This window comes from Lissotriton helveticus, chromosome 7 (assembly GCF_964261635.1).
Source record: "Lissotriton helveticus chromosome 7, aLisHel1.1, whole genome shotgun sequence".
NCBI lineage: Eukaryota > Metazoa > Chordata > Amphibia > Caudata > Salamandridae > Lissotriton > Lissotriton helveticus.
The window spans coordinates 786875652-786891004 of NC_136068.1; the positions used below are offsets into that span (position 1 = coordinate 786875652).

At 47.9% G+C, this 15353-nt stretch overlaps 1 protein-coding gene across 2 annotated transcripts in view; it reads right to left on the reverse strand.

Moving 5' to 3' along the window:
• NME5 (NME/NM23 family member 5) overlaps positions 1–11898 on the reverse strand; it is a 140236-nt gene extending 128338 nt beyond the window's left edge. The window contains exon 1 of one of the 2 annotated variants that reach the window (XM_078650683.1): positions 11774–11898. The gene's annotated coding sequence lies outside the window, so the exon portion shown is untranslated. The remainder of the gene's footprint in view (positions 1–11773) is intronic. The other variant, XM_078650684.1, reaches the window with a different exon arrangement.
• Between the last annotated feature and the right edge of the window lie 3455 nt (positions 11899–15353).

A 15353-nucleotide genomic window follows, 5' to 3' on the forward strand; every position in this document is an offset into this window, starting at 1 on the left:
AGCGTGCATGGCCTTCGACAGACACATCACCTTCTGCTCTACGGTTCAACATCGACAAACCTATGCACTATGCTCTGGACATCGATGCATCAACAAGCAATCGACACAACACCTACTCTGCACAATGCATTGTCTCTGAGCAGGAAAGCTCAATGGTCCAGCACCGTCTTCAAGACCTGAAGCACCACCTGCATCCGCGACACCTAATCTTCTCTGCACCATACATCATATTTGATTTCATACGCACCCAAGGTACTGTAAGGGCGGTCTGCGTGATTTCTGTATACGGCCAGTGTTTTTTCATGGTCTAACTGAATTTTTGGATTTGTCCTGGTCAAGCGCAACTAGATAGCGCCAGTTGGCGCTTTTGACTTCTATGTCTATGTCTCTGTGGGGATAATTATACTCAGATAAATATTGGTTATTTTTCTTAATTTGGTGTGGAGCACTTTTGTGGTGTTTTCACTGCATTACTGTGTGTGTGCACAAATACTTTACACATTGTCTCTTTAGTTTAGCCCCGTGCCAAGCTACCAGAGGGTGAGCCCAGGTAAACTTTTAGTGTGCACTACACTTACCATGACTAAAGAATGGGTCCCTACTTGGACAGGGTGCCTACTTCTGCCAGCTAGAGACCTCATTTCTAACAGTGACCCTGGCCAAGAAGCTTCAGACACCTGACACAGACGTGGGATCTGGGGCCTCTTGAATGTTTCTTACTTTTTCAGGGTCAAGGACGACACCCCAGTTGGAAAAGCGGTAGCCAAAGAATCTGATGTTAGTCCTCAGAAACTCACATTTCTCCCTGTGGCAAGTCAGTCCATGTTCCTTTAGTTTGTTTACTTCAGTACAAAGGTGTGGGAAATGGCAGTCCAGCGTTGGGGCATCAACCAGGATGTCATCATTCATGTTCAACAACCCCGAATAACCATGCAGTACCTCAGTGATTAAGTGTTGGAAGACGTCCGCTGCACTGGAGAGGACAAAGTTTAGGCAGGTGTATCGCTAGAGGCCTACATGGGTGGAGAACGTGGTTATAGGAGGGGAGTCCGGATGCAGTGGTATTTGATGATAGCCAGACCCAAAGTCCATCTTGGAGAACAACTAAGAACCTGTGAGTTACCCAATTATATCATTGATGGTCGGAGTGAGGTGCCGCTAATAATTGATTGCCAGGTTGGGCACTCTCATATTGATGCAGATGCATACCGCTTCAGGCTGCTTGGGCTTTTTCCTAAACCATGATCGGGGAGAACCACGGGATCAGGCCAACTACCTTTTCAATGATCCCAGCTTTTTCAAGAAACTTCAGTTCTTTCTCCACATTGGGGCGGAAGTGGAAGGCTATTCACTTATGTCGGAGTGCCACTGGAGCAATGAACGTGTTGAAGTGGAGGCTGATGGCTTTTCCTTCTAGGTGGCCAATGCCTTCAAAGAGGGGTTTGAATTCCCATACTAGTTTGTCAAGATCGTTGGTGTGTATGCTGAAGGTAAAGTGTACTAACTTCAGATCCTGAGCAGTCTGGCAGCTTACGAGAAAGCCTACTTCCTCAGGTGACACATAAAGGTTGGCTTTCGTCGAGGTGGTATTGTGTGCAACTGTTGCGTGGAACACCACTTCGAGTGGTAGTGGAGCTTTGTTGCCAAAGGTATATGCTTTGATTGTGGTTGAGGCAGTTTGGGGTAAATCTCAGCTACCATGAGATTCATGGAGGCTCCTATGTCAAATAGAGCCGTAACCGGTTGGCCCTGAATTTCAGTGCAACACGGGTGGACCGACTGGGATGTAGTGCGGAGTGGATCCATAGCCTGGACAACATGGACTACCTCATGCTCATCTGCTGTCTGCCAGCATGGCAGATTGAGGGCAACAGCCCTGAAAGATTTCTTTGGCTGTGTTCCTGTGCGTCTTCAAGCAGAGTGGCACACTTTTGAGAAGTGAGTGCGCTTCCTGCAGGCACTGCAGGACTTCCCACGTTCTGTGCAGTCACCTGCGTGGGGGTATGTGCCTCCAACCCATGTGCAGTATCGGCTTCACATTTTCGGTTTGGAGGACTCCTGCTTTGGCTTACGGGGCTCTTAGCGGATCGCATTGACTGGCTCCTCCTTGATGGATGCTGATTGAGCCTGGTCCATGTGGGTTGCTCGCACCTTGGAAAGTGTCTTGGATTGCCCCATGGTCAAGATATCTCTCAGGGACATATTGGGATCCTGTAAAAGGCACTCACGGAGCTTCAGTGATGCGCGCCCCTGTATGAACTGCATTCTGACTTCCTCCACTTCATCTTGCAGCATAAAGATGCTAGCTAGAAAAGAATTGGCTTTTGTAGTCTGGTCTGCCCTGTTCCCATGATGCACTGGGCCAGGGACAGACTAATTTGCATACAGCCAGGTTCTGAAACTGGGATGGTGCAATGAGCTAAAAAACGGTGTTGGATCTAGCCCTGATCTCTTGACTGGGTGAGAGTACTCTGCTTAATTCAGAGACTCTGTCCATCACCACCCCTTGTTGTAAATAATTTTGTCCACCCTAAGCGTGGAAGGGTATACTCAGATGTGAGTCCCTTGCTCATTGCACCATCAGGATTCAAGCAAGCCGGGCCGAAGACGGCTGTAATGCCAGAAACCGGTCCCCGGAAGCTTGTTTCCTTCCCAGTGTAAGAATTGGCTTTTGTAGTCTGGTCTGCCCTGTTCCCATGATGCACTGGGCCAGGGACAGACTAATTTGCATACAGCCAGGTTCTGAAACTGGGATGGTGCAATGAGCTAAAAAACGGTGTTGGATCTAGCCCTGATCTCTTGACTGGGTGAGAGTACTCTGCTTAATTCAGAGACTCTGTCCATCACCACCCCTTGTTGTAAATAATTTTGTCCACCCTAAGCGTGGAAGGGTATACTCAGATGTGAGTCCCTTGCTCATTGCACCATCAGGATTCAAGCAAGCCGGGCCGAAGACGGCTGTAATGCCAGAAACCGGTCCCCGGAAGCTTGTTTCCTTCCCAGTGTAAGAATTGGCTTTTGTAGTCTGGTCTGCCCTGTTCCCATGATGCACTGGGCCAGGGACAGACTAATTTGCATACAGCCAGGTTCTGAAACTGGGATGGTGCAATGAGCTAAAAAACGGTGTTGGATCTAGCCCTGATCTCTTGACTGGGTGAGAGTACTCTGCTTAATTCAGAGACTCTGTCCATCACCACCCCTTGTTGTAAATAATTTTGTCCACCCTAAGCGTGGAAGGGTATACTCAGATGTGAGTCCCTTGCTCATTGCACCATCAGGATTCAAGCAAGCCGGGCCGAAGACGGCTGTAATGCCAGAAACCGGTCCCCGGAAGCTTGTTTCCTTCCCAGTGTAAGAATTGGCTTTTGTAGTCTGGTCTGCCCTGTTCCCATGATGCACTGGGCCAGGGACAGACTAATTTGCATACAGCCAGGTTCTGAAACTGGGATGGTGCAATGAGCTAAAAAACGGTGTTGGATCTAGCCCTGATCTCTTGACTGGGTGAGAGTACTCTGCTTAATTCAGAGACTCTGTCCATCACCACCCCTTGTTGTAAATAATAGCTCCTTCAGGTGGCTGTAGAAGACATCTACAGATTTGTCTGGTTCCTGCTGTGCTTGTCGGAGGAGGAACCACTCATGGTCAAGGCTAGCGTTTGGTTCGAAGTGCGCAATGATGACATTATTCAGGGTAGTGTACGTGCATGGGTTCCAGGTTTGACTACTGACATGGAGATCTTATGGACGTCATTTCCACCCAAGTGAAGGAGAAGGGCCGCTTCCTCTCATCTGCGACTTTCACAGCTTCAAAATAGGTCTCCAGGCAATCCACCAAGGTTTTCCACAGGGCTGCTTGTGTTGACGGGCCGAAGTCACAGCTAGCAGCTCCACTGCCAGGACAGAAGAAATGGGAGAGTGGTAGCAGTGGCAATGGATTGGTCCAGGGTGTTCTCAAACCTAAGTTACTTTTGCACACATTTCGCCAGTGGGTTAGGGTTATGTAGGCAGTTAGGAGTGGGTTGGTGCTCCCACAGTGGAGTAGGATAATGCTGGCAGTGACTGCTGTTGACTAGATTGCTGGCACCCACTGTGTGCTGCAAAGCAAGGGGTATCGCTGCAGGCATGCATTCTAACTCTCCCTGCAGACGTGGGAACTCAGATGTCAGTTGCCTGGGATGCCTTGGAGCTTGATAGTCTTCAGGTGGTGACTGGGGGTGCTCAAGGTTGATGGGCTGGCCTCCTTGACAATAAGCGCAGTGGTCCCTTGGGGAGCTTGCTAAAAGTCACATGGGCAGCCATCCAGGTGAAATCATGTGTAAAAGAGCTCCTGCCGGGCAGCAGCCATTCAGGTGTGCCGGTATCGTAGTAGATATTCATGGGGAGGAGGTGGGCAGGGCTCCACTGTGCGCAGGCAGGTTTAATACGACAGTCCTCTGAGACATGAGGTGGGGTTGCTGTGTGAGAGACAGAGTAAGCCGCAGCAATGAGGCCTCTTGCACTTTCTGCAGGCTTCTGGGCTGGCTGCCAGGAGAATAGACTGGGCCTTGGGAGCAGAGACGTAGCTCCGACAAGCTGCTGATTCGTGACTGCGGTGGGCAGTCGGGGGACATCAGTGGTAGAGGCTGGGCTGCTAACTGGCATCAGGGCAGTGGGCAGACAAGGCAGAATGCTCCAGAAAAATATACAATCCCGCACAGGAGGTAGGCAGGGGAGCAGACATTGTTGGGGGTTGGTGTGGCATCCTCATCACCAGTGTGGAATGAGTCTGGCGGTGCTGGTTCAAAATAAGACACGAACACTAATTACCAGTTTAACCTTGTGGCTCCAAACTGACCAAGCCCACCTTGCGTGTTCCATATATACACGTCCTGACATGAGACGCCAGGACGAACTATCTGGCATGACTACTGAAGCAGAGGCTCCTTTTCCATTAGGGCTCTGGGGCTGCGCCCCCTGAAATTCCTACACATTCCTGTACAAATATGAAATAGATAGATTGTTTTAGAGATGCGATCTTATCTCTAAACCATGGCTACTCACTAACTTTCTGCCGGGGACCAAAATGACAGTGTAGTTTGTGGCAGAGGGCCGCACCAGAAGGGGTGGGGTCAGTGGGGGGGCGGGGGCGGGGTCAGTGGGGGGCGGGACTAGAGTAAAAACAATCAACCCTGCTTAAAAAAATAGACAATGCAATCTTAACAGGCAGTGCATAGCTTCATACACACTTTACCCCAATTCCATCACAGGGTTACTTTTGGCCCATCCTTAACCCCGCAATAGCCTGCAATGTCTTGCAAACACAATGGCGGTAAGGCAAGGACCAAAAACTGCAGAAAGTCAAGAGGACTCCCAAGGCTTTACTTTTTATTCCAGGAGCAAACTCCATGACTGCTGAGGCCAGTCTCTCTCTCTGTGTCTCGCAGTCAGTCAGTCTCTGTCTCTCCCAGTCAATCAGTCTCTCTCTCTCTCTCTCTCTCTCTCTCTCTCTCTCTCTCTCTCTCTCTCTCTCTCTCTCTCAGTCAGTCAGTCTCTCTCTCTCTCTCTCTCTCTCAGTCAGTCAGTAAGTCTCTCTAAGTCAGTCAGTCTCACTCTTAGTCAGTCAGTCTCTCAGTCAGTCATTCTCTCGCAGTCAGTCAGTCAGTCGCTCTCTTAGTCAGTCTCTCTAAGTCAGTCAGCTAGTCTGTCTGTCAGTCAGTTTCTCTCTCTGTGAGTTACTCTCTCTCTATCAGTCACTCTCTCTGACAGTCTCTCTCTGTCAGTCAGTCTCTCTCAGTCTCTCCCACAGTCAGTCTCTCTCTGTCAGTCTCTCTCTCTCAGTCAGTCTCTCTCTCCTAGTCAGTCAGTCTCTCTCTCTCAGTCAGTCTCACTCTTAGTCAGTCAGTTTCCCAGTCAGTCAGTCTCTCTCTCTTAGTCTCTCTCTCTCTGTCTGTCAGTCTCTCTCCCTCAGTCATTCAGTCGCTCTTTGTCAGACAATCAGTCTCTCTGTCAGTTAGTCAGTCTCTCTCTTAGACAGTCAGTCTCTCTCTTAGTCAGTCTCTCTAAGTCAGACAGCTAGTCTGTCTGTCAGTCTCTCTCTCTGTAAGTTACTCTCTCTCTATCAGTCACTCTCTCTGTCAGTCTCTCTCCGTTAGTCAGTCTCTCTCTGTCAGTCACTCTCAGTCAGTCTCTCTCTCTCAGTCACTCTCAGTCAGTCTCTCTCTCTGAGTCTCTCTCTCAGTCATTCTCTCTCAGTCATTCTCTCTCTCTCTGTCAGTCTCTCTCTCCTAGTCAGTCAGTCTCTCTCTCAGTCAGTCTCTCTCTTAGTCAGTCTCTCTCTCTGTCTGTCAGTATCTTTCCCTCAGTCAGTTAGTCTCTCTTTGTCAGTCAATCAGTCTCTCTGTCAGTCAGTCTCTCTCTTAGTCAATCTGTCTCTCAGTCAGTCAGTCAGTTTTTCACAGTCAGTCTCTCTCAGTCAGTCTCTCTCTCGCTGTCAGTCAGTCTCTATCTCTGGCAGTCAGCCTCTCTCTGTCAGTCAGTCAGTCTCTCTCTCTCAGTCAGTCAGTTAGTCTCTCTCAGTTAGTCTCTCTCTCAGTCAGCCAGCCAGCCTCTCTTAGTCAGTCAGTCGCTCTCTGTCAGTCAGTCTCTCTCTCTCTGTCAGTCTCTCTATCTATCAGTCAGTCTCTCTCTCTTAGTCAAACACTCTCGCCGTCAGTCTCTCTCTCTTAGTCAGTCTCTCTCTTAGTCAGTCAGTCTCTCTTAGTCAGTCAGTTTCTCTTAGTCAGTCAGTCTTTCTTAGTCAGTCAGCCTATCAGTCAGTCTTTCTCTCTGTCAGTCAGTCTCTCTCTCTGTCAGTCACTCTCTCTCAGTCGGTTTGTTTCTCTGTCAGTCTCTCTCAGTCAGTCAGTCTCTCTCTCTGTCAGTCATTATCTCTCTCTTAGTCAGTCAGTCTCCCTCCACTCTCTCTCACCAATCTCTCACTATCTCTCTCTCTCTCCACTCTCTCTCTCTTCTCTCTCTCTACTCGCTCTCTCTAATCTCTCTCTCTACTCTCTCTCCACACTCTCTCTCTTCCCTCTCTCCCTCTCTTCACTCTTCCTTTTCCCCTCTCTCTCTCCACACTCTCTTCATCTCTCTCCTCTCCTCTATCTAATCTCTATCTAATCTCTCTCTCCTCTCTCTCTCTCTCTCTCTCTCTCCACTTTCTCTCCACTCTCTCTCTCCACTCTCTCTCCACTCTCTCTCTCTCCACTCTCTCGCTCTTCATCTCTCTCTCCTCTACACTCTCTTCTCTCCTCTCTCTCCACTCTCTCTCTCTCTCTCTCCTCTCCTCTCCTCTCTCTCTTCACTCCCTCTCTCTCTCCACTCTCTCTCTCTCCACTCTCTCTCCCCACTCTCTCTCTCTCCACTCGCTCTCTCTCCAATCTCTCTACACCCTCTCTCTCTTTCCACTCTCTCTCTCTCCACTCTCTCTCTACATCTCTCTCGCTCCTCTCCCTCTCTCATCTCTCTCTCCACTCTCTCTCTCCTCTCTCTCTCCACTCTCTCTCTCTTTCCACTCTCTCCCTCTCCACTCTCTCTCTCTCTTTCCACTCTCTCCCTCTCTACTCTCTCTCTCTGCACTCTCTCTCTCTCCTCTCTCTCTCTCCACTCTCTCTCCACTCTCTCACTCTCTCTCTCCACTCTCTCCCTCTCCACTCTCTCTCCACTCTCTCTCTCTCTCCACTCTCTCTCCTCTCTCTCTGTGTCCCTCTCTCTCTCTCTCTCCTCTTTCTCTCTCTCCCCACTCTCTCTCTCTCTCTCTCTCTCTTCATCTCTCTCTCTTTCCCTCCACTCTCTTCTCTCCTCTCTCTCAACTCTCTCTCTCCTCTCTCTCTCCACTCTCTCTTTCTCCACTCTCTCTCTCCACTATCTCTTTCCTCTCTCTCTCCCCACTCTCTATCTATCTCTCTCTCTTTCTCGCTCTCTTTCCACTCTCTCTCTCCCTCTCCACTCTCTTTCTCCACTCTCTCTCTCCACTCTCTTCTGCCGCTGGTAAAAGTGGGTTTCTGGAGGGCCATGGGTCAATTAACTGCAAGGTCAGTGGGACGCCAAGGAAGGCTTGCCGGCCGCACGGGAAGCCGCAACAGTCCTGGGGAGAGGTATGCTTGGTTGTGAACCATAAAAGTACAGGGATATTTATGATTCCCCTTCAGTATCTATGTACGTTGTGGGCATATGCATGTGAAAACGATGCTGTCAAAATCGTAATTTAGTTCATTAAAAAAAAGATAATTTTCACGTACGATTAGCATATCTCACAAATTGAAACGTTGTGTACTAATTGAAAATACTTAGTAGGGCTGTGTGTGATATTACCAAGTGTTCAGCAACATTATTTCTAGGTTGAGGCCCTCCCATGACGGAGCAGTGAAGTTGCACGAGATTCCTGATTCTTCTTGTGATGAACTGAATGTGTTGTGCTTTGAGTTTCGTACGCCTCATTATTCAAATCATAAAAATTTACAATTTTGAATGCCCATGTACATGTGCTTGCTCTGTGGGGTGAGCTATTTCAATGACATGTTTGTGGCATGCTAATTTACACAGCCAGGATCACGGTTTGAGGAATCATTTTTGGCATTCCTGCACTTGTAAGTGTGCAGTGTGCACCCACGCCAGCCCAGACCCTGGCCGAAAGGGCTTCAGTAAATTCTCCATCCCCTCTCCCCCCAAGTGTGTGTCAGCCCGGCTCAGACAGCTTCCCCGGCACACACAGAGCCGCACCTGAGTACTTCACAGGTCATTAAAAGACCATTAACTTTCTTTGTTGTGTTTCGCCTCTTCTTAGCGCCCCTGCATCTCCACTCTATTACTGGAACATTGCCCAGCCCCCCAGAGAGCAGAGTCTCTCGGACTCCAACCGGCGGTGTTTGCTGACACTCTTTAAAAAAAAAAAAAACACACCAGTAGGATGTCTGCAAGGTCCGCGGGCTGCCAAGAAAGGCTTGCCAGGCCGCTGGCGGCCAGGGCCGTACTATGAGTACCCGTGCTCTAAACAAATTGATGTATTTAAGTCTGGGCTGTCTGTTCCAGGCTGCCTGCCCCGCCTCGCTCTAAAGTAGAAGACGGAAGTTAGGCAGCAAATCAACTTCAACTTTCTGAACTGTGACGCAGGACGCAGGACGTAGGGCTTGCTGTTCTAAAGCCCTTCATTGCTATTGCATTCCATGGCAGTATCCAAAATGTGCCAGTGACGCTTTCAGCGTCATGGTTTCGGGCATTGGAGTCTCTGTCACTGCTGAAGAGCAGCCTTCCATCATTCACAAGCATAGACCCCACCCTTTCCCATTCGTCAAATGTAGGAGTGGATGCATGCACGTGTGCGTTGGTGCCTTGTTCTCGGTAATTGTAAGTGTTAGAATGCAAATCTTCTGTTATATAGAACTGTGACACCTCAGACTCTGGCTGCACGTCACAGGCCCTGTTAGAAGTGGAGCTCTAGTACTTGTTCCCCCACAAAATTGATCCAGACCAGGGTTCTTGTTCCCTTGTGAAGTTGATCCAAATATCCGACTCAAGTGCAAAGCAAGAGATATGTGCTTACAGTAGACAGTTATTTGAGGTATGACATTAAAACTGTCCCTATCTTCATGCCCTTAACAACATTAATGCCAAAACCATGAATTGATTACGAACAATAGGTGTTAAAAACGTTAAGGTAATGCATGTCATCAATTTTGTTCCTCTCTTAATTCACATTTTTCTTAATCTTGCCTTCCTCAAGAGTTAGCTATTTAATCATGTTGTGTTTCTGTCCATACTTTGAGCCATGCCATGTGTTTATGAGGTGCTTTGATTGAGAGGTCTGACGCTGAAGCCATAGCACCGTGCCTGTTAGTGGGTTGGCCTCTGCACAGCACACAAAACAATGGTCATGCATTCGAGTTACAATTGCAATTCTGTGGGAACGTGTGTGGAGGGGCTGCACAGGAGGCAAAATATTTACAGGGCAAAAGAAAATAAATTGCTTAAATGTGAGTGAGTGCAGTATATGTTTGGAAGTGGTGAAGTGAGAGAGATGCAAGGAAGTGCATTGGGGAAGAGTGAAAAGAGGGTGCTGAAGAGGAAATAGAGGTGGTTGAAGATGTACAGATGGACGAGATTTGCAGAAAAAAAGGGCATACATATCTATCATAAAGTGCACATAACTCTTTCCACAGGCCTCACTACTATTGAAATTTCAGAATTGAAGGTCAATTATTTATTTTAAAAAATCTTGATGTTACTCAATTATCGTAAACAGCTAACAACCTTTGACAAAGTCAATCATACGGACAGGTTTTAGGTGTAGGTCAGTTGTGTTATATATGTGGATGCAATTACATGTCTGAGAAAAACTAAAATACCAGTCGGGTAGCACACTAAGGCAATAACTGAAATATATTTTACATGTTCATTTTTAGCCACCACTTAAAGACCTGTCTTCACATATTTCTATATATGACTGATTGCAGTCAGCAGCTGTGGGTCCTTCCTGAAGTCTAGTTAGAGCATTTTCTTACAAAGTTGATGCAGTATGCAGTGCAAGACTCTGGGCAAGCACACACTTTAAAAGGCTGAAGCTGTTGTGTTATATAACTTGCATATTAAAGTAACTGTTGAACATAATAATGCAGTAATATAGGGCAGTTGTTAATGTGCCTAATATTTTAAGACTAAACTTTCCCACTGTTTTATAGGCCTTGCTTTATCACTAAATTACTTTGCTTTAAAATGCACCATTTGCCAATCGTTTTCCATGTTTTCTCTGGAAGAGGACCCAGCCTGGACCCCACTCATGTTTATTAAGTGTGCTTGTGTTGCTTACTACATAAAAGTAATACCAAACTTTTACGGCCCATCACTTTCAAATGTCACCAGCCCCCACTGCCCGCAGGGGACCTCTGGACTCTCCTCCCTTGTGCATCCCACCTAGTGCTCTTACCCAGTGACACAACACTACCGATAGAAGCTAGCTAATCAGGGAAATGGTAAACAGGGTATGCTCCAAGGGAGGGACTAACACAAACAAGACAAATTGGGACAAGGAAAGCCATTGAATAAGAAGAAAGCAAAGGAGAGTGACAATAGAGCCAACCAATGGTAAAATTGTAAGCAAAGCGGGGCTGTAAACCCCTGTAATTTCTTGGAAAGTGGCAAGCACAAAATAGGTCTTTTAAGACCAGTCACTTTGAGCTGTCTAGTATAGGCTTGCCCTAAAAATGGGCAATACACAATCGATAAGCAAACTGAGTAAAAGGGATTATACATAACTTCGAATAGTTTAATACCGATAGTGTCCATTGTGCTTGAGACAGAAGAAGTGCATAAACTAATCAGGGAATTAGATTGTCTAAAGATGGTCCAAATGGTGCAGGAGCACGGTTTAATATGCGGATGAATGTAGAAATGCTATGTGCATATGGCTTTAGCTAGCTGCCGTGGGAAACATAAATGGGGTACATGAGCAGCAACCGTGCAGCCATGGAAATGAAGAAGCACTGGTTTTAGGGGGCTTAAAAGAGTCAAGACCACGGTTACTGTTACGTAGGTAACGCATGTAAGAGCAATGGATTTTGGGGAAAATCGGTGTGTAATTTTTCGTGTATGCATTTCGATGTGATCGCTGACCCTGCGGAAGAAGACTATTAGTGCCTAAATTAAAGGAATGATAAGCCAATGCAGGTACTCGTGTTTCTTTGGTGAATGGGCTAATGCTTCCCCTTCAACCCTGCCTGACCCCGATTAGGTCTCCCTGAGTACAGCCCGGCACGTACCTCTCTCTTAGGTCGCGATTTCCTCCAACTTTCTTCAGTCTCAGGCTTCTCCGCGTCCGTTGCTAGGAAACAAAGGAAAGGAAATAGACAGAACCTAACTCAACACTAGACCGCGCATTGAGAATAGTGACCAAAAAAAACAACTCGCTTTCAATAGGCGTCTCTTCGTAAGGCAAGGCTCTGGTGGGAAGCGGATAACCAATAGAAGTCACCTCACAAGGTATGACCCGCCCGTTGTGGAAGCGGATTGGATTGAAAAGATCGAACTACAACTAACATGGCCGCTGTGCTAGCTTTCTATCCTGTAGGCAGGCACAAATCGCAAGTAAGTCTCTGTCCGTTTGAGATCTGTAGGGTTTATTAACTTTGCTCTCCCTTAAGTTTTCCATTTGCGTGCTTTATCCAGGACTATTCATGTTTAAATCTAGGGACCTTTTGAGAAACAACTGTTCCTCTAGTCTATGGGTAAACTGTAGTAAGATGCCAGTGCAATGCACTTGTATTTGGGTTTTGTAAGAGTCAAAATTGATAGCTTCACTAAAATACAACATACGTAACATCAATTCCATAACACAAATAACCGGTGCGGGTAGTGTCAGCTGGTGATTTTTTTTTTTAAAGTGCAGAGACCGTACTTGCCAACATTTCTAAACAGGAAAGAGGAAGCGAGTGAAAACAAACATTGTCAAAGCCAATAGGTTTTACCTATGCAAAATCTATTGACTTTGTCAATTTTTTTACATGTTGCACAGCAACATGGGCAACATGAGTTAAAGGAACAAAATAATAAGAGCACTATGACGCGGCCAGTACTGACCCAGTCATAACGCATAAAAAAAAACCTTTAAGCCATGTTTCACAGCAACCCACGCAGCTAGTAAGTTGGTGGAGCCAATGGAGGAAGTGGGTGGAGCCTGTGAAAAGTAGGTGTGGCCTCTGACACAGTCCTGTCAAGTATAACGCTTCAGGTGTGACTCTTACGCATTTCAGTGCGGTGATCCGTATCACCACACTGAAATGCATTGTCACGCATTTATAGCGCCTCCTCTCCATGACAGAGCCTGCTAAATGAGCACCACACGGAGGGTAAAGCTCTTAACTGGCAGCGCGTCTATGCACTGCTTGCAGCAAGGTTGGTTGGGGGCTGGCTCGCTCAGTGCGGTCTGGACCTGCTACAAATGTAACTTTCACATCATCTCGGCAGGGCAAGCCGAGATTCACATGATTGACGACATCACGAGTCAGTAAACTCAAGCACTAATTTGTCCAATCGCAGCGTGAGGGCGGGGGCACAGTTTAAAAGTTTAGCAGTCTAAGCCACTGTGCAGCCGCCGGGAGCCTGCCGCTCGCACCACGTTGTGTCGTGCCGGCCCAAATCGGGGCCTAGCGGGCGTAATGGGTGCCTCACCCTCAGGTACCTGAGCGCTGCTTACACCGCGTTGTGCTGCTGTATCATTGAACCTGCTGTGACTCGAGCCGGCCCACCTTTCCTATCCACACCCCCTGTGCAGCCAGGCCTCCTGAATGAATGAATGAATAAGATTTATAATGCGCAAACAATAACCCGAAGGTATCAAGGCGCCTAACAGAACAGAACAATAAAGAGGAAATCACTACATCGCTACAGGTACGCTTGCACAAAAAGGTGGGTTTTCAAGGCCCCTTTGAAAGCCTGAAGGGTGGGTAATGATCTTATTTCCAGGGGGAGAGCATTCCACCATTTAGGGGCCAGTGTGGAAAAGGCCCTGCCACCCCATTTCGCTCTCCTGACACGGGGGGTAGATAGCAGGAGTCTGCCAGAGGACCGCACATTTCTAATGGGAGAGTATCGGGACAGAATAGATCCAAGACCAGAGGGGCTATTTCTGGCCAAAGCCTTATACGTCATGCACACGATCTTAAAGTGAATCCGTGCCTCAACAGGGAGCCAATGAAGCAGCTTTCTAGCCGCTGTAGCAGAGGAGCGCTTAGGAATGTCAAGGACAAACCTGGCCGCCGCATTTTGGACTACCTGCAAGCGCTGCAGAAGGCTCTTTTTCAGGCCCGCATACAGCGCATTGCAGTAGTCTATTCTTGAGCCTATAGGGGCAACGGCAATCTGTTTCCTGGCCTGAGGGGAAAGGTAGTTTCTAATCCTTCTCAGGATATGGATAATGCCCCAGCAGGTGGAGATGGTTCGACTGACCTGCTTGGTCATGTCGAGGGCAGGGTCTATCATGACCCCCAGGTTTTTGGCAGAAGAAGTAGGGGAGGGACAGGCTCCTAGTGAGTCTGGCCACCAGCTGGAAGACCAAATTTCCTTCCTCCGAACACCATCACCTCGGTCTTCTCTCCATTTAGTTTAAGCGAGTTGGTAATCATCCACTTGCCTACCGCCTCCATACAAGATCTAAAATTGGAGGCAGTCGGGGCGCTAGCAGAGGAGAGAGAGACTAGGATCTGAGTGTCGTCTGCATAGGAGACTATCTCCATCCCATAAGATCTGATAAGCCTGGCAAGTGGGGTCACATAGATGTTAAATAGGGTCGGACTAAGCGCCGACCCCTGCGGGACCCCACATTGCACAGGAAGGGATGGAGATAGGTACTCCCCCAGCTTCACTCTTTGCACTCTGTGAGAGAGAAAAGACGTGAGAAGATCCAGAGCTGCACCCCGCACCCCTATCTCACTCAGCCGAGTTGTTAATACTGAGGGAGAGAGGGTGTCGAAAGCCGCGGTTAGATCTAAAAGGATCAGGAGGGTGGTCTGGCCCTCATCAACCCGTGTACGTATGTTATCTAGCACGATGGTGAGGGCTGACTCCGTGCTGTGATCCCTCCTGAAGCCATGTTGGGAGAGATCAAGGCATTCCGAGCTTTCGATAAAGGCGGCAAGGTGCGAGTTGAGATGCGACTCTAGCATCTTAGCTGGGGCAGGGAGTAGGGAAATTGGCCGGAAGTTTTTTAAAACCGACGGGTCCAAGGAGGGTTTTTTTAGGAGTGGCTTTACAACCGCTCTTTTCCACTGAATGGGAAAGACCCCATCTCTCATGGATCTGTTCATGATGTCCACCAAAGGGGGCAGAAGGATTTCCTTGCATTGTTTAAGGATCCTTAGGGGACATACATCTAGGGGAGAACCAGATTTGGTCTTGTTGAGTAGACTGTCAAGCGTATCTACGGAGAGAGGGGGAAAGGAATGTAGGGTTTTCAGGGAAGTTGATACAATGGGGGCAGATTCCCTTGTCTCTAAGAAGGGGGGCCCATTCAAAAGAGATTTTTGCAGCTCCAGGGCTGAGTAGATATCAGATATTTTAGTCTGAAAAAAGGAGGCGATGTCATTACAGAGCTCTTGGGACGCCACTACAGGATCAGGGGATTGGAGAGTTACGAGAGAATCTACGACCCTAAAGAGCTCTTTAGGGGAGGACAAAGAAGAGGTCAGAATCGTGAAGTGTTCTTGTTTAGCCTTGATAATTTCGGCCTTATATTTTCTGAGTAAGATCTTATGACCTTCCTTATCTTTAGGATTCCACCCAGTGTGCCAGAGGCGTTCCTGTCTCCTAACCTCCTGTCTCAGGAGTCTCAGATGCTCTGAGAAC